The sequence below is a fragment of the Petaurus breviceps genome, unplaced genomic scaffold (assembly GCF_028583685.1).
Source record: "Petaurus breviceps papuanus isolate PSGF00001 unplaced genomic scaffold, PetGlider_PUasm1.0 220, whole genome shotgun sequence".
NCBI lineage: Eukaryota > Metazoa > Chordata > Mammalia > Diprotodontia > Petauridae > Petaurus > Petaurus breviceps.
The window spans coordinates 12475323-12496538 of NW_027185876.1; the positions used below are offsets into that span (position 1 = coordinate 12475323).

The window sequence follows — 21216 nt, forward strand, 5'->3', positions numbered from 1 at the left end:
CCTGGGGTGGGGTAGTCCTTGGAGATTATTTAATCACACTTAGTAAATGCTGTATTTTGAATTATGTCATGTTTTGATCTTCTCTGTTCTTGGTTTGTCACTGAATAAAATGGAGAGCAGCACCTATGCTGGTATTTTGTACCTTGGGAAGTTGCCTTTCCTTGGCATTACATTACAAGAGTGTAGGAAGGTATGGGTAGATTACGATCAGAATCATTGGTGAAAATGCTCAAATCTATAGGATAAAAGATTTAATTATTTTAGTATTGTATAATGTAATTCATGTATCATTTCACATTTCTAATTCCAAGTGGGAATGGAACAAAGGAAAGAAGGGAGAGGAAAGGAGAGGAGAGGAGAGGAGAGGAGAGGAGAGGAGAGGAGAGCAGAGGAGAGGAATGAGGTGAGATAAGGTAATATCAGGTATCTAACCTGAATTTCCCACAACTGAGATATTGTAGTCAGGGGAGTCCTTGGCATCCTTTCAGACTATCCTTGAGGTCGAAATTATTTTTATAACAATACTAAGATATCATTTGCCTAGTAAAATACTCCTTTCCAACTACACATCTAAGTGAGGCTGGATTTTCTTCATATATTTCAGTAAATATAATATATTACATCAAACAGAAGGCAGAAGCAGGTATGAGAATCCAATTGTCTCTTGTTAAACCAGACACAAAATGAGATTTACAAAACACATGCAAAACAATTCTACTCCTCTCAGTATTTTTGTTTCTGAAAATATAGTTATTTTCATAAAAATGATTTATTTATGCTGGCATGTAATACATTTATGACTATTATTTGAAATGACTTAATGAATATGTTAAAACATTATTAGTTTTAATTTTTAATACTTTTATGTGTTTTAATACTTTAATGTAAATATTGATGGTTATAGCACACATAAAGTAAAATTCTTTGGGATCCTCTACAATTTTTAAGAGTATAAATGATTCATGGGTACAAAATCTTTAAGAACCTTAGTATAGTGGCTACCTAACTGGTCTTAGAATGAGGATCATGTGATTTCAGTTTTGCCTCTGACAAATAGGAGCTATTTCATTTTGAGCATATCACTTTAATCCTTCAGTCTCCCAAGATGTATCTCTAACACCATCAATTAGAGAGTGGGTACCAATCCTTACGTCAGTTGCAAGAGGGAGTTTCCTCACTGGTAGGATGAATTCCCAACACTAATGAAATCATAGGTCTTAACCAAAATAAACAAACAAATAAAATAGATAGATAAATGAATGAAGACTGAAAATAATGGCAACTATAGTCCCTTCCTCAGAGGGTTTTTGTAAGGTTCAACAAAGATAGTAAATGTAAAAATGCTTTGCAAACCTCAAAATCCTATATAAATGTCAGGTAGGATCATTGTTACAATTGAATTGAAAGTAACCTAAATCCAATTCCCACTTCTGCCACTAACTATTTGTTTGATCTTGGACAAATGACTTAACCTTTCTAGACCTCAGTTTCCTCACCTGAAAATGAGAAGTCAGTTTGCATGATCTCCAAAGTCTCTTTTAATCTTGTGTCTTTAAGTTGACTGTGGCTCCAGTTCCATATTTTTTTTGTCGGGTAATGAGAGATTAGAAGAGACTACCTCACAGAGTAGACTTGTGTCTTCAGCAGCTGCATGTTTATGTCTTGTTAAAAAAAAAAAACAACACACCATCACCAGCACCACCACAAGACAGATCATTGCTATAAACCCCGCAGGGACTCTAATCCCTCTGGCACTGTGGAAACAAGGGGGTGGCATAAAGAAAAGGCTACAAGAAGAGCTTTTGAATGTTTATTACGAGTGACAAGAATGGTAGCCCAGAAAAATGGCTTCTCAGACTTTTTTTCTATGAATTTGCAGACTAAAGTAGACACAAAAATAGATACCGTGCAACTTTGAAGCTAAACTTCTTGCTTAGTTGCTTCTGAAAATGTTTAGATAAACTAAACCACTTTCAAATATCTGTAGGAAACTGACAGGGAGGTTATTATGGGCCCAGAAAAACATGGTTTCAAAACAAAGTATTATACGTAGAGTCCAGAGATTTTATAGTTGTCTGGGAAAGGTATAAGCCTTCGTTTTGTTATGCTAGAAAGTTCCTTTTCTAAAATATATGAGCAATGTTCAAAAAAGTAGAAGGAGAATGTACATGGCCACCAATCTCTGATATTCAACAATCATAAGAAGTAACAGAGATAAGTTTAAAAAAATAAAGTGAATTCTAACACCAGATGAACACATATAAATATGAATATTTGATGTGTCAAAGAGGATATAATAGAAATAACTCATATAGAAAGTAATTATCTTGACAAAATGCAGTGGACCCTTTTTGTTTTGCCTATTATCTCACTTAACCTGTGCTTATGTGACAGCCCCTACAGTTTCCAGATGTGAAAATGGCAGTAGAAATGTTGTGAGGTTTCTTTAAAACCGGCAATGACTCCCCCCAAAAAAGAAGACAAAATGGAAGATTCAGTAATATTAGTCAATCTTAGTTCTGGAAGGGACCATCAAAGCCATATTTTCTCTGGCAACATAACTATAAAGTAGTCATTCAGTGGCTACTTGAAAATACACAGTGAAAAAAAGTCAGGGCATTATAATTTTTACATAGCTCTATATTTTTAAGACAGAGAAACCAGTTTAACCATTTTTGTATATTTGATATTAGCTATTCAGATATTTGATATTCTGTATATTAGGTATTAACTTTGGAAAGCTTTTTTGACTGACTAATGTCTGAAAATGACCATGTGATGTGGAAAAGTCAAGAAAAGAAACTCTTTCCTTCAGAAACATGTCCTTGCAAATGCAGTATTTTATCTTAATCACTCAGTTGTGGACCACCAGTGTGCTAAGCTATTCCTGCTCAGAGATGAAAGAGAACAAATTTAGTATCAATGGATGGAAGTTGCCAAGACACAACTTTTAGATGAATGAAAGGAAAATCTTAACATCAACAATGATAGCAATAATAACAGCAACTACCATCCAGCAACCATCACAGCTACTCACAATCACTACCCAGAAACCATCACCAGCACCAAAAAAGCACTACCTATACTGAGAACCTGAAGCCACACCTCTACCACACCCCCAGCAAATGCCACCATACAACCACCAGAGCTGTTCACAAGAGGAATGAGCTGTACTGGAGTGGGGGGAGGGAGTGGTCTTACTCCAGTCTCTTCCATTCCCAAGTTTTCAATGGGTGATCCTATAAATAAATTTGTTGTCAATATTATAAAAGGAACTCTTAAATAGGTTAAATTACATGACTTTTGAGATCCGTTTAAACAATAAAGTTGTTTGTTTATTTGTTTGTTTTTAATGAATGATATAAAATCTAGTGAGCATTATATTTGGTACCATAGAATCAATTTCAGAGCTGAAAAGGACTTCAGAGGCCATTTAGTCCAACCAAAACCCCAAAAGGAATCTTTACTAATAATATCCTCACCTGTGGTCATCCTGTCTCTACTTGAAGCCCTCAAATCAAAAGCTCCTTTTATCAAGCACTACATGGTATTTGCTAAGCCAATCCATTTTACCAGTGAAGAGCTCAGATTTTTAGGATTTTTTTTTGCATTGCTTCAAAATTAAATCTGCCTTCTGAAACTTCCCATCATTACCCTTATATCTACATTCAAGGGCCATGTAGAACATGTCCAATTTCTTTGTTACATGATGCTCTTTCAAGTAATCAAATATAACCATCACATCTCCCATAGTTTACTCTTCTTCAGGCTAAACATCCCCAGTTCTGTCAGCCAATGCTGATGTTGATGATTCAAATACTCTTTTACAAATTGGAGTAAGACTACCACAGATTAAATGCAAGTCTTCTTTTCTTACTTACCTATATAACCTTGAGTCATCACTCAACATTTCTGGGCCTCAGTTTCCTCCTCTCCGGGGTGGCCAGTTGGCTCAGCTAGTAAGAGCGCCGGCTCCAGTGTCGGGATGACCTGGGGATCAAATCTGGGCTCTGATACTCAGCACCACACCCAGAAATAACTGGCCATGTAACCTTGAGCAAGTTACTTAACCCCGATTGCTTTAAAAAAAAATGAAATGACTGGACTAGATGATGTCTAAAAGTTCCATCAAGCATTGAAGTCTTTTAATACTATGACCTTTACAAAAGGGACCACTTACCCATCAGCAAACTATTTGCATTATGCATATAAGTAAGGACACAGGATGGCTACAGGGAGAAGATTCTAGAATGACTCTGACCTAGATCTGGAACAGAACTGGGAGATCAGGGTAAGGAACAGGTGTGAGAATACTCAAAACCTCAAAAAGTATCTAGAAGCCAATTTTCAAGGCAGAACTAGGAGTTTGAAAACATGTTGGCTATCTGGAGTAAACATATAATTTAATAAAGATGAGAAGAAAGGAAGACAGAACAATATCAGAACATGTACCCAATTAGTCACATAAAAGGAAGCCATATCAAAAGACATTAACCAGAAGGAAAACTATGCTGAAGGCTGTATTATGAGAGCTGATCAATCAAATGAACATCCAAGAAATAAGCAATCTTCAGGAATTAAAGGGGAAGGGCAAATCACATAGGGAAATAGATAGGAGATAATTGCTGTAGAAGCTAGAAGAAACCTTATAGATAATCTAGTGAAGCTCCTTTAATTTCCTCACAATTAACAATTGAGGAAATTAATGTCAGAGAAGCAGAATGACTGGTCCTATAGCAAATGACAAAGCTAGAGTTCAAATGGTCCTCTGACTCCATCTTTAGAGAAATCAGATATAGAACTACTCTTCTGAGCTGAGTCTGTGGGATGGGAGAGGAGGACTTTTCCCTCACATTCCTTAAAGTGGTAGGAGTGACTTAGATCTGTGTTAACTTCTTGGATTTAAAGTTTTGCTCATCTTCTGAGTCAAAGACAGGGTTTGGAAACATGCATGTGAATCTGCAGAAATCCTGGGAAAAAGAGACCCAAGGGGAAGGGAGGGGAGGGGCTGTGTCTTTCTTCTCTACTGATGGAGATGGTTGAGCAGAGCCTGAAGCAACCTGGGACCAGTCTAAAGAGACAGGGCCTTGGCCAGAAACTTGGAAGCCATGTATTTGCCTTTCTAGGTCATGAGAAAAGATAGAAAGGGTCTCATATCGTTTCAGCTTAGTTGTTTGTGGGAAGTGAGATAATGTTTGTGAAAGTCAGGGCAGATGAATTGTGGAAGAATGTGATTAAAATAAACTATCTCTATTCTCCAACTTGCCCTTTCCACTTGTTTCTTTTTAATAAGATTTGGTTTGCAATTGGTTTTGTGTTCTGTTGCTCCTTCATACTGACGTGTATCTGTCTGTCTGTATGCATGCATATGTGCATCAATATATGTATGCTTATATGTATAGACATATACACATATAGATAAGTACATATAGTATGTGTGTATAATATGTATGGTGTGTGTGTGTTTATATGTACCATAATAATTTCTATAACAGTATAAAGAAAGCAGTATATGCCAAACAATAACAAATACAAAAATTCATAGCCCCGATCCTCCAGAAGGTTACGTTGCACTTACGTTAATAGTATATCTCCAAATAAATGAATATAAAATGTATATAAAATAGATAAAAGCAATTTGGGGCAACTTGGAGTACTAACTGCAAAAAAGGGAGGAAAGATCTCCTAGGATGTGGCTCTTTGATGTGATGCTTCAACAGCATCAGAGGTTTAAATAGCAGAGGAGGATAAAGAGAGGGACCATTCCAGGTGCAGGCAACAGATTGCACCAAGGCATAGAGACAGGAAATGAGCTAGCATGTACAGGGACAAAAAAGCTTCAGCTGAAAAGTAAAATATATGAAGGGGAATAATATGGAATTACCCTGGAAAGAAAATTTGGAGCCAGGTTTTGCAAGGGCTTTAAATGCTCACCAGAAAAGGATGTACTTTACCTAAAAGGCTATACAATAGTGAGACATTGTAATTCTACATGTAAGCAAATAGCATAGTTCAGACCTGCACTTTTGTAACTATGCAATGTAAAGAACACTAGACAGAAAGTCAGAAGGTATGGGTCCTGCTTCTCAGATCTGTGGGCCAGTGGTATCAAAATCAAATAGAAATGAGGGTCACTGCCATACACAAAATCCCTGCAGGTTGCATATTGACTAAGAAAACCATATATTACCATCATCTATGTTCTATGGTCTACTTATTTTGCTAATTATTTCCCAGTTATATTTTAATCTGATTCACCTGAATTTCGTTTATAGCATCCAATTCTCAGGAGTGGTATAGGCCTTGCCTTTGACACATTTGCTATGTTCACATGGTCACATCTGTATGGAGTATTCTTAACAACTCTACAGAATTGTTGTGAGAATAAACTGAGGTAATATTTGGGAAAATCTTTGGTAAACTCTAAGGAGATAGACATAGATATATACACACATACATATGATAAATATATAATACATGTCATGTGTGCATGTGAATACTTATACATATGTATATATGTGTGTGTGTGAATGTTATATACACATACATACACACATATATGACAGAATGTTTGTAAAGGTCTTTGAAAACTGTAAATTTCTATAAGGCAACTAGATAGCAGAGTGCTAGGTCGAAATCAGAAAGACTTAGTTCAAATCCAGCCTCAGATTCTTGTTATGTAACCCTGGAAAAATCACTTAACCTCTGCCTCCTTCAATTTCCTCAGATGTAAAATAGGAAACATAATAGCACCTACATCCCAGGTTTTTTGTGAGGATCAAATTATATAATATTTGTAAAGCTTTTAGCATAGCTCCCTGCCCATAGTAAGTGCTTAATAAATGCTTATCCCTCCCCATCCACAGAGACAGAGATAGACAGAGAGACCAAGACACAGAGAGACAGAACAGAGATATAGAGACAAAGAGACAGAGAAAAAGAGATGAAGACAAGAAGATGGAGGAGGAGGAAGAGAAAGAAGGAGACATAGAAAAAGGAGGAGAAGGAAGGAAGGAAGCAACTAAGCAAGCAAGCAACAGCAAAAGTGAGGCTGAACATTTTGGTGTTAGCAATGCCTTATTGTCACTGCAGCTTCTGTGTTCCTGTATCGAGACATGGTGCCTTATAGACAATAAAGTATCAACATTCAACTCATATCCACATGCCTAAAATCCCCCTCTCATTCCATACTTTTAAGTGCTTTACGGAAAATAATGGGTGGGGATAAGTGGCTTTGTAATCTTAAATTCTTAGAGACTTGGAAGGTGATAGTTTGGGGAAATGGATGTTTTAAAGAGAAGTCAAAAGCATAAATCAAGTCCAAAAAGGAGTTATTCTTGGTCTCTATCTCCACCTTTCCCACTCACTCTGCAGTACAATCAGGTAAACATCACCCGTCTTCAGTCACCAACTCTACAGAGAGGAAGAAAATGACTAAATTATAAGATCATATATCTAGAGCAGAAGGAAACCTCGACAGCTATGCTCTCCTACGTCTCACTTTACATATGAGGAAAGAGCCCAGAGAAATTAAATGACGAACACAAACAAGATCTGAAATCAGGTCTTCTGATTTCAAAGCCCAAGCTCTTTCCACTGAACCACATTGTGTGTCTCCTTGGTGGAGTACAAAGAGAAATAGTAAACTATGGTATTTATGCTTCCTTTCTTCCCACCTTCCTTATTTCCTTATCTCTCCTTATACCTCTTTTTTCTGTCATTCCTTCCTTCCTTCCTTCCTTCCTTCCTTCCTTCCTTCCTTCCTTCCTTCCTTCCTTCCTTCCTTCCTTCCTTCCTTCTTTCCTTCCTTCCTTCCTTCCTTCCTTCCTTCCTTCCTTCCTTCCTTCCTTCTCTTCCTTCTTTCCTTCCTTCCTTCTTTTCTTCCTTCCTTCCCTTCCTTTCTCCCTCTCTCCTTCCCCCTCTATAGGAAAATTTCTGCTTAGAAAATTCCTAGACAGAGGCAACTACAGCAACCCCTGAACTTAGTAATTGAGAATTATCTGGGGTGATGAGAGGTTAAGTAACATCCATGTTCAAATAGCTACCACATGTCAGAGGCCAAAATTGAACCTTCCTTTTCCCAATCCCCCCAGCTACTATTTGTGTCAAATTACATTCTCAAAAATATAGATCTGACTATGTCCCTCCCAAACTTAAAAACAAAAAGCTTCATCTGAACTCTAAGAAGAGTTATGAATCTGTCACTCGGGTATTTAAACTCTCCAAGATCTGCCTCCCATCTAACACATTTTTTTTACACATTACATACACTGCTTCGCATGTTCTAAATGATAGCAAAATGGAGCTGCTGGCTTTCTTTGTTCCATTTCCTGCCTCTGGGACTTTGCCCAGGTCCTTAATACTCTTCCTTCTCACTTCCGAATCTTAGTAACCCCAGCATCCTTCAAAGTTCAGCTCAGGTTGAACCTCTTTACTGCAATTCCAATGTTTAACATTCTTTTCTTTTTGAAATAGCTTTGTGTCTAATTGTTCTTTATTCATCTGTACAGATTCTGTATTCTTATGGGACATTCTAAATCCCTTAAGGGCAAGGCCTAGTTCATTTTCATATTTTTACGCCATTGCTTAGCCCTGTGCCCTACCCAACACAAGTGGTTCGTAAAAATGTGCATTGAGTGCCTAGGACCATTAGGAACCTTAAAAGCCATCCAGTTCGACCAACTTGTTTACAGATGAGGAAACTGAGGCTCAGAAAGATCAAATGATTCACCTAAGAACTGAGTTGAAATGTGTTCAAAATGATATAAAACATTCAGGAAAAAAGAAAACTCTAAGACTTGCATTCAGGTATTTGTACAAGAATGAACCTGAAAGGAAGACTTTTCTATTAAAAAGATCTAATTTACCTGATTCTCATTATTGTGCTAAATTAAGGCATGCAAATTTCAAGTGCCAAATGGAACCCTGAATAAAGTCTATGATCACTCAGCAATCTTCAGTATTTGCAAGAGGAGTTTATCTGATTCAAAAGGCATTTCTTTTAGGGCACTTTTGTCTCTTAAATGTATAAAAAAAAAATCACCAGAGGTAATCATACAACCTGCTCTCCCATTGAGTGCCCGTTGCCGAACATTTGTGAGACATAAACACGGATAACATCAAGAATAATAACATATCTCAAGGGGTATTATAAAGCTATAATTCCTTCAAGGGTGCATGTAATGTCGTAAATTGTAGGAGCAAACTCAAGCAAGAACCTAGAGATGAAATTACAGCTTTTATAATCCCCCGAGAGGATATTCTTTCAGTAAAATGGGAGCTGGAGTCATTTCAAAATACCCCTGCTCACTTGCCAACCCCTTACCCCCCAAAGCAAAGGACAATGGTCACTGGACAATTGAAAAACACCAGGAAGATACCGAAGGAGCCAAACTGATCGCAAGGAAAATAGAGCATTATGTTGAAGCCATTATAGCATCTCCTAAATATAGCACCGTACCCTTTCTAAAGTATGAGAGCAGACACTTACATAATCTCAGCCACGAGAAAGGAAAGGTTTTCTTTTTTTACAGGTGTGAATAGAAAGACACTAAAATATACGTTATTCCAGTTTAGCCAGCATTGCATTAAATCTGTGAAAGCCCTTACTAACCACATGTGAAAAATATGTGCATTCCTTATATTAAATGTCACAGTAATGTAGCACATAACAAAGAATACAATTAAATTTCATGGGGTGTTGAGAAGGTATTTTCCTCTAAAAAAAGTTCACATAATATCATAATTGCAGAACCAACTGAAAGTAAAAATCTTCAATTTCCACAATCTATGGTTTGGGGCATAGATGGTATAATATGTCACATTAACAGGGGTTGCATTCTCTTCAACAGCATAGTACTCTAAGAGAACTCCAACCCATAGTTATTTGGGGATTATTCGATGCAATAAGCATTTATTAAATGTCTGCTATTTGTAAGGCATTTCAAATGATTCATAGATACATCCTCAGAGAGTCACAGGATCTCCTTGGAGTAGTGAGACATGGTGCCCTTCTTCTTGTGGTTCCAACACCTTCTTCTCCGGGACAAGGATTGTCTAAGCTGTTGTTTCGTACATTATCATAGTCAACAAATTCTTTACCATGTTGCCAGTCTGATTATATTTTTGATATATATTCAATATCATATAGCACAGTCTGGCAGTACAACCATACTAGAAACCTTTCTAATATGGTAGAACTTACAGGAGTAGAGGTGGAGAGAAGCATGTATTAGACACCTATTATGTTCTAGGAATGGTCCGAAGCACTTTACAAATATCTTATTTGATCCTAACAACAACCCTGTGAAGTTGGTGATATCATTATATATCTTTTACAGTTGAGGAAATTGAGGTAGACAGAGGTCAAGTGATTCCTCAGCATCACACAGTTAGTAAGTGGCTGAGTTTGGATTTGAACTCAGGACTTCCTGACTGTAAACTCAATACTGTATGCACTATGGCACCACCTAGCTGCCTTAAGGGCTTACATTTCATGGGCATGCTGTCAGGATCTAGGGTGAGTGCCATGTTGTGGTGAAGCAGTAGAAAAAGTGGAGGCCTTGTAGTCAGAAGAAGTGTATTCAGATGCTGACTTTGCCACTTCTTATGTGACTTTAGATAACTCTCCTCATCTCTTAGATTTCAAAGTTTCCTTCCAGTTCTCAGTCTCTGAGCCTATCACTTACGTCAGAATCATTCACAGAGTTACTTGTGTAGTTTTCCTGCTTCATTATTTCCTATAAAAGCAGCTTGCTGTTGTTCAGTCAGTTCCAACTCTTCATGACTCCATTTGGGGTTTTCTTGGGAAATATATTGCTGTGGTTTGCCATTTCTTTTCCAGCTCATTTTACACACAAGGCAAATGGATTTAAGTGACTTACTCAAAGGCCAAAAAGCTAGTGAGTGCCTGAGGCAGGATTTTAACTCTGCTCTTCCTCACTCCAGACACAGTGCTCTATTCAGTGAACTACCTTGCTTCCTAGGCTGGCATGGTGGGAAGACCTCTTGAGAGAACCTGGGTTCAAATCCTGATTTTGTCATTGAACATCCCTAGACTTGAGTTTCATCATTTATTGAATGAGAGAATTTCACTAAATGAATTCTGGAATTCAGATCTACTTTCATGATTCTCTCTGGATGGTCACTCATAATTCAAAATCTTGATTTGTTTTATCTATCATCCTAAAAGTTATAGAGAGAATTTAACCCCATGCTACTAATAGCAACTAAGTTACCTTGTAGATTGAAAATTCAATTGAGAATCAGGAAAACTTGAGTTCTAATCCTGATTTAGACACTTACTAACTTTATGAAAAAGGTCTTAGGTCTACCTCAAATGCGTAGATGAGAGCATCTCCTCCAATGAGATATTTTATATTAAGACACAGGATTGGGGCAGCTAGGTGCTGAACAGTGAATAGAGCAATGGCCCTGGAGTCAGGAGGACCTGAGTTCAAATATGACCTCAGACATTTAACACAAAAACTAGCCATGTGACCTTGAACAAGTCACTTAACCCCACCTGCCCTAGCTTCCCCCTTCCAAAAAAAAAAGATAGAGGATCACATTTTCACTCTATTTCTCTTGCTCTGACCTAAAAAATTTACAATCTCCTGTTTTAAAAGTATCTTCAGCTGGAAGAAGAAATGAGACTTGGAGACATTGGTCTACCTCAGCTTTTTCATTGGTAAAATGGGGACAATATCACCTACTTCTCAGGGATTTGGGGAGAACAAAATTATAAAGGTCTATTTGATGTATTTGTGATATATATAGATATACACACATATTACAACTTTTTATTTTTATGGACAGATAGATTATGTTTTACAAACCCTAAGGAGGTACATAAATGTCAAGTATTAGTTATTTATTAGAGTACTCAGTCTATGTTATTCATCCTACACTGGTAGAAATATGGTAAAATATGGTGGAATGAAAAGAACCATACTAGAATGATGACAATCTTATTCTCCCTTCTGGATTTAGATTTAGTCAATTTCATCCTATTTTGGAGAATGCCAATTTCCCCACAATTACATTATTTTTTAATCCTTTTTTCTTAATACACACATGTGTGTATATATAGATGTTTGTATATACACAGACGTACATACACATATGTACATACACACACATATAATATGCTTCCATTAAGCCAAGAACTTTCTAGTGGAAGATGCTGAAGCAATTTGGCCATGAAAAATCTATTGCTTCCATGTAATGTATTGCTTGCCTATTCCAGTGGATAATCTCCAATATATAATAGCCCTTTAATGACCAGTGGTTGGAGGAAAGGTTATAAGTGATTCCATAATAAATTGGTAGTAAAAGAAGAACATAGGCCATCATTCCTTCTGCTGCTTCTTCTGCTTTCAAATATGAGGGTCCTTGGTTCAAGCCTCAGCAGGAGAGAATCTTACAACAGGCGACTTAATTGGATCTAACAGGAAACTTGCATTACTATGCCTGATGATATTTTAAGGTTATTCCTTCCCATTAACCAAACGGCAGGAACCCTGTCACCTTATTTTTTTTGATTTACTATTACGTCATGTTCTGAATTGCCTGTAATTAACTAGCTATTGACCTATGACCAGAGGTATGACATTTCAAGATCATCAACATCGATACTTTTTATGAGGTCAGGCATCTTGATCTTGCATTAAACAGAAGAATATATATTACCTTTTCCTGCATTTTCAGTGTACACTACCGCGGCAGCACAAATATGCAAATGCTAGCACATAAGCAGTGGGTTATTGTTCCATATAACCTATGAAGGACACCTTCTTCTGGTCTTTGGTTCCTAAATTAGCTTATTGGAGACTCTATGTTTCTCTGTACTTGAAGGAAGTTGGCAAAGGGCCAGTGACATGAGTCCTTGTTGAGAGCAATGGTTCAGGCAATATTGAAAGAAGCATTAGACTAAGAAGGTTATGGAAGTGGGTTCCAGTCCCAATGATGATAAGCTAACTAAGCTAACTTTCTGGGCATCATTCTTCTAATTCGGCAAATAAAAAAAATGGACTAAATGATATCTAACAAGTCTTCTAGGTCTAAGCATCTGTGATTCAGTGGAGACTACCACTTCTCATATCAGAACACTGAAAAATCATGAAATGCAGCAACCAATAGTCATTCTTACCTATAACTGATTAGAGATGCTCAACAACATTATCAGGTTATTGGGTTACAGAAAACAGTAAAACAGATTAGGATTCAGAAGTGAACACAAGAAGAAACATTGATTCTTCACAAATTGAGAAGGGAGCACCAGCTATTTACTTGAAAGGCACCTTTCTTTCTAGCATACTAAAATAAATCTATGTGGGTCAATAAGCATTGAAACTGGGTTAGCCTCATTTTGAGAGAGAACTCAGATTGAGTAACATTTTAACTTTAACCCATCCATTTTTTTTCTACTTCTTGATGCCAATGATATCACTTCTGATCTTTTGTGGGTTTCAGTTTCAATTTAATCTGCAAGTCTCATTTTTTTTCTTCCTGAGGAAGACACTTTTAAAACAGGGGATTGTAACTTTTTTTTTAGCCCAGAGCAGGAAAAACAGAGGGAAAATGTTATCCTCTGTCTTAATACAAAATCTCTCATTGGAGGAGATACTCTCATCAACTGGAATAAAATCAGTGGTGTATAACATTTCATAGCGGTTGTTTCCCCTGGACTTTGATGGCATGACATTATTTTAAATAATGCCATTTGTACAGCAATGTTATCATACTTGTAGGTTTTAATTTCATGTAGCTAATGAATAATCATTAGCTCTAATGTTTTGAATTGCTACTAATTGTCTGACTATTAACTTTACCTTAAGTTGTGCCTTGTTGGGGGAAGCAATAAAATTGATGTTTGAATTCCATGGCAAGTGTTAATTTATTTCCTAAAAGATTGCAAAGACAGTTGGAATGTGTTCATTATAATTGTTATCTAATATTTATTGAACCAGATTCCTCCATTGAGTAAAATAACTCTTTAAAATTAGTCACAATAATAAGACAATTAACTCTTTAAGATTCAGTAGGACTTCAAAGAAGAAACTGAGTGTGATAAATGGATATCCCCAAGCTGCTCATTTACTATTAGGAAATAATTGATAAACCAGGAGATCAGGAATTCATGACTTATATATTGGAAATGTATAAAAGGAATGTAGAAAGAGTCTTCAATCCATACTCCTGCCTTTAAGTTTATATCTAAATGATTCCAGGTAGATTGGTAGGCATAGCATTTTTTAAAAACCTACAGGAAAGGAAATATTATAACTCCCTTCAATAATTTATTTCAAGTTAAGCAGCCCTTCCTCCTATTCCTCCTGGGGCAAAAAGGTGTCATGAAAAGATTACTATCTAGACTAAGAGTTAAGAAACCTGGCTTCTAATAAAATGCGATTATCACATATTCAGATAACATAAAGCTAGGAGAGATAGTTAATATATTAAATGATAGAGAAAACCAAAGTCATTTCATTGGAATACAATGATGGAATTGGATAAAAAATGAGAACAAGTAGATCAGGTACAGATACCCTGACCAGAGAAGTTCTAAGGAGGGAGTTACATCAAAAGATTCTCAGCAGGAAGAAGAAAAGAAAAAGAAAAAGATGAGAATATCCAAGAAGCTGGTAATTGAAGCTTGCATAAAACACTTTCACAGAGGACCACTATGGACACATTTATAATTGTCCATCAAAGGCAGGGGAGGAAAATTAAATCAAGAGAAAAGTTCAGGGCTTACAATCAATAAGGCACACCCCAGGAACTCCTATAGTGCAGGATAAAAAGTTTGGCAAAGCAGCACTTTACCTCTGAATCTTACCCTGAGAGATGTATACAAAACCAACCAAGAAAAATAATATATGAGTATACTTGATGTAATACTTTTTTACCTTCTCCATCAGATTTTCCCCACTGCCATCCCCACTTTCTCTATAATTGTTAGTCTCTTCTTATCTATCAGTTTCATTCTTGATATTCAAAAAATGTCCAGTTCCATTTGCCACCATCCTCTAGACAAAGTCATTAGATTCTACCATGCACGCAACTTTTCATCCTTTAATATTTCCCCCCTTTTTCAGTTAAATTCCTTTAAGAAGCAATATATACTCAATATCTCCATTTCCTCTCCTCTCACTATCTGTTAAACTCTTAGCAATCTGACTTTTAACCTCTTGACTCTCCTAAAGCGCTCCAGACAAAATTACCAATTATCTCTTCTTGTTTGTCTAATCTCATGGTTTGACTCAAGGCCTTATAGTTATTATTTTCTTTGACCCCCTTTGAATCATTTGACACTGTAGACAAACCTCTTCTCTAAGTGTCCATGAATCTTCTCTCTCTTAATTTTCTACCAGTCTGCCCACTCCTTGGAATCCTTTAGTAGAAACCACTACCAGACTAATGTTAGCATATAGTAAATACCATCTACTTAACTGTAGGTGTCTTTGAAGGCTCCTCTCTTTTTTCTCTATACTCTTATGCAGCAATCCCATCAACTCCACAGCTTTAAACATTCATGTCTATGAAGACTCTCACATCTATATATCCAGTCATAGGCTCTCTCCTGAAATGTAGCCCTTCAACAACAAAGACCCATTGAATATATCAAACTGGGCATCCTATAAGTATGTCAAAGTCAACATGTCCAAAACAGAACTCATTTTCTCTTTCCTCCCTACATCCATATCATTGTTAAAGACACTACCATCTTACCATTTGTAGCGGCAAGCACCCCAGCATCCCCAGGGTGGCTGCCAACACAGGTTCTTGGATCTGCTTTGATAAAGGAAAGCAACTCAAAATGGATTAACAAGCTTACTTTAATCAGTCAAACATATATCGTTTACCTAGTTCAGGGGAAAAAGGTCAGCACCCCAAACTTCAGAGTATACAGACAGAATTATCAAGACAGAGAAACAGATCAAGTAGACAGCTTTCCAACCTGTCCAACCATTACATCCATACCAAATCAACATCTGGGTTTTTCAAAGCCAGGGGGCTTTCAACAACGGCTTCCCAGAGTCTCATCTGATCAAATCACAGAACACTTCTCAAAGTGAGCCCCAAAGCAAAGCCTTACATCAGGGATTACATAGCCTTCTCCTGGGTCAGAGAATGTAACCACCCTCTTGACCCCACTGCCCAATCACACTGCATCAAGGTGTGGGCATTCCTGAAAACCAAGTCTCCTGCCACAGGCTCCATGTGACCATGTTCAGCCTATTAGGAGGAAGAGTATATTTCCAAATCAAGGAAGGTTCTCAGAGTCTCTTAAGCCTATCAAAGGGCCTAGGGGCAGGGAAGATCTTTAAATTTGCATTTCCATTACACCATTAGACCAAGTTCACAACCTAGGTGGCATCCTACCTAACTCCTTATGCTCACTCAGCCTATACTGCCAGTTACTTCCCAAATCTTTCTATTTTTTCTCCTGCATCTCTCAAATGAATTCCCTTTTCTCTACTCACACACCAGCCACTATTCTAGTTTTGTTTTTGATCATAATTTTCCTGGAATATTACGAGAACCTTTTTACTGAATTCCTTCCCTCATACATTCCCCCATCTATCTTCCACATTATTTTCAAATTTAGTTTCCTAAAATACATGCCTAAGCTTATTATTTCCTTACTCACTAAAGTTTAAAAGATCCCTCATCTCTAGGAACAAATGTAAATCCATTTGTGTCTTTTAAAATTCTTTACCCAGGGCAGAGTCAAGATGGTGGTGTAGAAACAGGACTTCCACAGGGCTCCCACTTCTACCTCCTCCATTTCATGTACAAAATGACTCTAGACAAACTTTAGAGCTACCAAACCCACAAAATGAGAGAGAGAAGCTAACCTCCCTCTGAAGACAGCCCAGTAGGAAGGGGCCAATGCAGCGCTCTGGGAGCCAAACCCGGCCCCATGTGAGCCTGAGTTTTAGCCTCAGAGTGACCTGACCAGCCACCAGCTAGAGGGACTTTAGATCATCAGCAGCTATAGCAGTTTTCAGAATTATCAATGAATAGATACTAAGGACAAAGTGAGAGGTCAGTGCAGTGTGAACTTTGTGATGCAGTAGTCTGGGAGTGTGGTCTGGCCTTTATCCCTGGAGGGAGAAGCTGCTGAGGAACTGAAGCCATGCAGTCGCACCATGTGGAAGCTTCAGCTCTTGGCTTGCAGATTTTAGGGGGACCAAGCAATTAGTCTGAGGGGTAATCACTTGTGCTTTGACCTGCTTGGATCTAGATTGTGGTCTAGGGTGGAGATCCTGGGGTACATGAACAGCTTGCCAGAGCATGTTGAGGCTTCAGAGAGGGCACCCAACTAATAGCTCCAGCAGCTGAGAAAACCCCAGCATTTGGGATAAAGCTCCCCTGTCTGGTAGCAGAGTCCTACTGTGGCAAAAACTCAAAAGTCAAGTAATTGAATGACAACATGAGCAAACAAGGGAAGCAAAGCAAGCAGAGCAAACCAACTTTACACTCTATAATAGTAATGGAATTTAAAGATCCCCCTGTATTGGATTGATTTTCGGATTGTGTTAAAACCCAGAGCTTGTGAATCCCACTTGTTGACATGAAAAGAGAGGGCTGAACTGGGAGGAGCTGGTGACTTGATTTAGAAAGACACAAGCAGAGAGAGAGGCAGAAGAATTTTTTTGGAAGCAGCATCATGGAGGCAGAAATGGAGAGGATTGCTGGGGGTCAGTTTGAACTGCCCAGGACTTTTGAAGCTGCCACCCAGAGCTGTCAAGGACTGAGGAGACATGGCTGTTATGCTGGTACTTTGTCTGTCTGTTTTGATGTTGTTTTGCCAGATTCATCCACTGGTGAAGGCCAGTACTGTTGTTTCAGAGGGTCTGGAACCTTGCTGTTCGTTCAGGGGTCCTGAGACTGTTCTGTAGGCAAAAAATGAATTGTGCCCACTGGTGAAGGCCAAAGCTGTTGCTGCTGAGGTCCTGGAACCTTGCTGTTGGTTCACAAGTCCTGAAGAAGGATTTTCTTGTTGTATATTTACAGAAATCCTGGAAGAGGGTTTTGCTAATCATTTCAGGGATCCTAGGACTGTTCTGCAGATATAGAATGAATTAATGAGGTCACTGGCAATGTATCTTGTGGCCCTGCTAAGTTTTGTCTCCCCAGGAACAAAGATTGCTGGGAACTTGTCTTTGGGTATTAAATGCTGTGCTTAAGCTTTTTGAAACTCTGGAGTAGATGGCCTATTTAGTTGTGATCCAAGGGTGGGGAACCTTTGACTTTTTTGTGCTTTGTGATTGACTAAATGAATGTACTGCCTAGGGGTGCAGTAGTACTTACAAGAGGGTCTTTGGAATTGACTAAATGAATTATAATGTCCAGGGGTGGAGTAGTACTTGGGAATGATTGAATTACACTTGGTGAATGCTGTATTTTGAATTATGCTATTTTTTTTATTTTCTCTGTTCTTAATTTGTCACTGAATAAAATGGAGAGCAACTATGCTGGTATTTTGAAACTTGGGAAGTTGCCTTTGGTTGGTATTACACACTCCTATTTTAGGGACAAAAAGGATCAAAGCATGGAGCAAGAGGAAAGCAACAAAGTCAGATCTCCTGCACCAAAAGCTTCCAAGAAATAGCCGAGCTGGTCAAATAGCTGAGCTGACCATAGAGGACCTTAAGAAGGATTCTGAAAAACAAATAAGAGAAGTAGAGGAAAAATTGGGAAGAGAAATGAGAATGATGCAAGAAAATTATGAAAAGAGTCAACAACCTGACAGAAGAAAATAACACTTTAAAAAATAAACTAATTCAAATGGCAAAAGAGGCTCAAAAAGCCAATGAGGAGAGAAATGCCTTAAAAAGCCCAATTTGCCAGATGGAAAATGAATTCCGAAAGCTCACTGAAGAGAAACATTCCTTCAGAATTAGATTGGAGCAAATGGAAGCTAGTGACTTTATGAGAAATCAAGATACTATTAAACATATCCAAACAAATGAAAAAATAGAAGGCAAATGTGAAATATCTCATTGGGAAAACCACTCACTTGGAAAATAGATCCAGGAGAGATAATTTAAAAATTATTGGACTACCTGAAGGCCATGATAAAAAAAAAGAACCTAGAAATCATCCTTCAAGAAATTCTCAAGGAAAATTGCCCCGACGTATTAGAACCAGAGGGCAAAATAGAAGTTGAAAGAATCCACCAATCACCTCCTGAAAAATATCCCCAAAAGAAAACTCCTAGGAATATTATAACCAGGTTCCAGAGTTCCCAGATCAAGGAGAAAATATTATAAGCAGCCAGGAAGAAACAATTTGAATATTGTGGAAACACAATCAGGATAACACAGGATCTCTCAGCTTCTACACTGAGGGATCAAAGGTCTGGGAAGATGATATTCCAGAGGTTAAAGGAGCTTGGATTAAAACCTAGAATCACCACCCAGCAAAACTGAGTATCATGTTTCAGGGGAAAATTTGGTCATTCTATGGAATAGAGGACTTTAAAGTAATCTTGATGAAAAAAAAAAACAGAGTTGAATAGAAAATCTGACATTCAGATACAAGAAGCAAGAGAAGCATGAGAAGGTAAACACTATGGAAATGTTTTGAATAGTTACACATGTACAACCTATATTGAATTGCTTATCTTCCCAGTAAGGGTGGGTGACAAGGGAGGAAGGGAATGAATCTGGAATTCAAAGCTTTAAAATTAAATGTTTAAAGTGTATATATAATATTATTTTGCATGTAACTGGGAAATAAGATATACAGGCCCTGGGGCATAGATCCACTGTGCCTTACTGGAAAATCAGAGGGGGGATGGGGGAAGATATGGGAAAGAGCAGTTTGGAGGAGAGGCTATCCAGTGGGATTGCTATTCTGGGGTGGTGAATAGGGGAAAAATGGGGAGAAAATTTGTAACTCAAAATCTTGGGGAAAGGAATGATGTAAATTAGAAGTTAGTAAAGCATTTAATAAAGGAAAAATAAAAATAAATAAATAAGTAAAACTCTTCACCCTCTAGCCTCTTCCTAGCTTTTCTAGTCTTCTTAGGCCTGATTCCCTTTTCTCACTCTCAACAGTATAGCCACACTGGCCTACTAATCCTCACACATGATGTAAAATCTCTTACTCTATGTATTTGCATTGTGTATTCCACAAACATGAAATGTTTTCTTTCCTCACCAGAACCTCTTCAAATCCCTGGCTTCCTTCAAAAATCAAGCTTAAGGCAGAGCAGTGGGGGAGCCCTGGAAGTCGCCCCTTGGACCTGGGTCCAATCATTCTCTGTCCCCTCTCTTCCACCCTTGGTCCCGGGAGCCATGGGTAGCTTGAATTACTGCTTCTAGAGGTTCCTGGAGCAAAGAAACATTGTCACCAATGTCTTGGGGAAGCTGGAGGAGTTCTTCAGTGTCAAAAAGTACTACCTGGCTTCAGGTTCCATTGCTTTCCTGGCCCTCTATCTCATCTTTGGCTATGGGGCCACCCTGCTCTGAAATCTCATTGGATCCATCTACCCAGCATATTCCTCTGTCAAGGCCATTGAAAGCCCCCAAATAGATGATGATACCACTGGCTAACCTACTGGGTGGTATATAGCATATTCAGCCTGGCCGAGTTATTCTCTGATATCTTTCTTTTCTGGTTCCCCTTCTACTATGCAGGAAAGTGTGCCTTCTTGTTATGGTGCATGCTTCCAGTGGCCTGCAATGACTCCCAGATCCTGTACCATCACCTGATCTGTCCCATCTTCCTGAGGCACCAGGCTCCCATGAACAGCCTGGTGACTGACCCGAGTGGATGAGCCCTATACATAGCAACCAGTCTGACCTGGGAAGCGACCAAGACAGGCATGATTCACCCCCCAGAAGGATAACTGAAGAGATCACTCCTGAGCCAGATGCCTCGAATGACTGGACACTCTCCTCCCAGCTCCCTCAGCATCAAGGTACCCTGGCTCCCAATCCTGGCTAAGCAGTTGACACCTCCTGGCTGTATGGATCCACCCAGCCTCTACCTTCTAGGGCCTCTGGGCATTAGAGAAGTCATCTCCAACTGGGAGGTGGGGTGGGCATGGGGAGGTCTCTGCCAATTTAGGATCCACCAGCACCTGCTAAAGGGCCTTGCCGGTACTTGGACTGTTCTAAGTATACCATTAACCATCTGCCTCTGGCCCCCCACTACTGGCCTCCCACAGGATTCTTGATGTGTCCTGGCCATTTCAGC

The 21216-nt window shown here is 38.4% G+C and overlaps 1 pseudogene; it reads left to right on the plus strand.

The window, feature by feature from the left end:
* Window positions 1-20312: 20312 nt before the first annotated feature.
* On the plus strand, window positions 20313-20866 carry LOC138166061 (receptor expression-enhancing protein 6 pseudogene; annotated as a pseudogene).
* Window positions 20867-21216: the final 350 nt, after the last annotated feature.